The 2,284-nt window shown below is 47.8% G+C and overlaps 1 protein-coding gene and 1 pseudogene across 4 annotated transcripts in view; both read left to right on the forward strand.

The window, feature by feature from the left end:
• Positions 1-2,284, forward strand: part of CENPH (centromere protein H) — a 23,350-nt gene that overhangs the window by 1,013 nt on the left and 20,053 nt on the right. The gene's annotated exons all lie outside the window — the stretch shown is intronic.
• On the forward strand, positions 646-1,697 carry LOC102989565 (mesoderm-specific transcript homolog protein-like; annotated as a pseudogene).

Below are 2,284 nucleotides of genomic sequence, written 5' to 3' on the forward strand. Positions count from 1 at the left end.
GGCACGAACCCGTGTGCCCTGCATCGGCAGGCGGATTCCCAACCACTGCGCCACCAGGGAAGCCCTTTCAAGCCCTTTTGTGGGTTGCATCGAAGCCCTGATAACACTGGAGGGAGGTGGCTCCGCCCTTTTCTGTTATAGCTATGGCCCTTTTCAATCCAGAATCTTCATTTGTTATGTTTTCTACCAGGAAGCAACGTCTCTACGTTGCTAGGGCAAGAATTGATGAGAAAGGACATCAGTCTTTTACACCAGTGGGCAACTGTGGCCCAGGCCTTATCCATCCTACTCTGTTGTTGTGTGACCCCCTCAAGCTAAGAATAGTTTTCATGTGTTTAAATGGTTGGGGGGGGGGGAATCACAAGAATATTTAATAACAGATGAAAATTATATGAAATTAAATTTCAGTCGCCTTAAGTAAAGTTTTATTGGAACACAACTTTCCTGCTTCAAGGGCTGAGTTGAGTAGTTACAGCAGATACTATATGACTCACAAAGCCTAAAATATTTACTATCTGGTCCTTTACAGAAAAAAATTTGCAGATTTCTGTTCTAAATCAAAACAAGGTGATTAAAAAAAAAAAAAGCTTTGTAAAAGTATTTCGGCTTTACCACTGCTTTGAAAGGCCTTGCCTAATAATAAACTTCACAAACTCACTTTAAAAATTCCCTCCTACCAGTGCACAACAGTTTCCCCCAAACATGGAATCTTGTAGCCCAGGTCTTACCTGAATCAGGATGAGGGAATTGTGGGTCCAGGTGGGGCTGTTGGCCATGCCTCTACCTGTGGCTTATCTGCACATTCTACCTCCCCTCCTACCCCCACTTTCTCCTGCTCTTCCCTCATGGTAATTGTCAGGGAAATTTTTCACCTACAAGGGACTGCACGTCTCCTACTAGGATTCTGTGGGTATGGTTGGAAGTCTGGAGAAAGTCATGCTTCTATGTGGCTTTCCAATGTCCAGTTATGATTGGTACAAGATTTAGGTAGGTCAGACCGTCCAGTTTCATTCAGTGATCGCCCTCAATTTCTTTGGCGTTGGTGTCAGTGACAACCTGAGATCACACTATTCCATGTCTGAGCAGGCAAGCCTCATGGAGGCACTTTGGTGGTATCTGGGGCTCCAGAACCTCAGGATCAACCTTTTTTCTCATGATTATGTAGATGTCTTTGCCCAGGAGCTGCTCTGCAGGCTCAAGCAGATTTGATCTGGTTGGCTTACTATAAAGAGTCTCTGTCAAACAGAGTTGTATTTCCGAAGACTCACCATCTTCTCCTTCAAAGCCCTCTCACAGAGGGAGGCATGCTTTCACCCATTCTCACTTGATTAATGAACTTCTTTGTATTCTCTCAAGGTCTCACCACAGTCTTTGGGCCATATACCCGACCCTCTGAGAGTGAGTTGTGGGACCTGTGGACAGGGATAGGCAACAGTGATGGGAACTTAGTTATCGACAGTCTTTTATAATATATCCATCAGAGGAAGAAGTTTGGAAGACACCGGGTCGGAGCTCTTGCCTTTAACTGTTCCTGTTCATTTTATCTATGAGGCATTGGATCTCGTCAGTCCCTATCCAGAGTTCTTGGAGTCATATAGGAAAATGCTGGTGCAGTCCATTGTCAATTCTGGACGGCCATATTAGCCACTGTCCACAGCTAGAGTATCCCATGGCCTTCTTGAATGCATATATGGGCTTCATCAACTCCTGGAAAGAATAGCTTCCCTGTATTACCTTCCCCTATTCCCTTATTTGTTGTGTGTTGCACTTAGGAAGAAATGCCCAAAAGAGGTCCTGGCTACCAAACACTGTTCTCTCACAAAGGTCCACCTGACTTTTTTTTGTTGTGGTTGTTTTGTGGTACGTGGGTCTCTCACTGTTGTGGCCTCTCCCGTTGCGGAGCACAGGCTCCGGACGCGCAGGCTCAGCGGCCATGGCTCACGGTCCCAACCGCTCCGCGGCATGTGGGATCCTCCTGGACCGGGGCACGAACCCGTGTCCCCTGCATCGGCAGGCGGACTCTCAACCACTGCGCCACCAGGGAAGCCCCACCTGACTCATTTTGATCTATTTGTTTGTGTAGCCCTTCTCTTTACGCCTCATTTCAATGTGGCCCATTAAGAATAATTTAAAAGTCGAATTTGAGGGCTTCCCTGGTGGCGCAGTGGTTAAGAATCCGCCTGCCGATGCACGGAACACGGGTTCGTGCCCCGGTCCGGGAGGATCCCACATGCTGCGGAGCGGCTGGGCCCGTGAGCCATGGCCGCTGAGCCTGTGCGTCCGG

Source organism: Physeter macrocephalus, chromosome 8, assembly GCF_002837175.3.
Source record: "Physeter macrocephalus isolate SW-GA chromosome 8, ASM283717v5, whole genome shotgun sequence".
NCBI lineage: Eukaryota > Metazoa > Chordata > Mammalia > Artiodactyla > Physeteridae > Physeter > Physeter macrocephalus.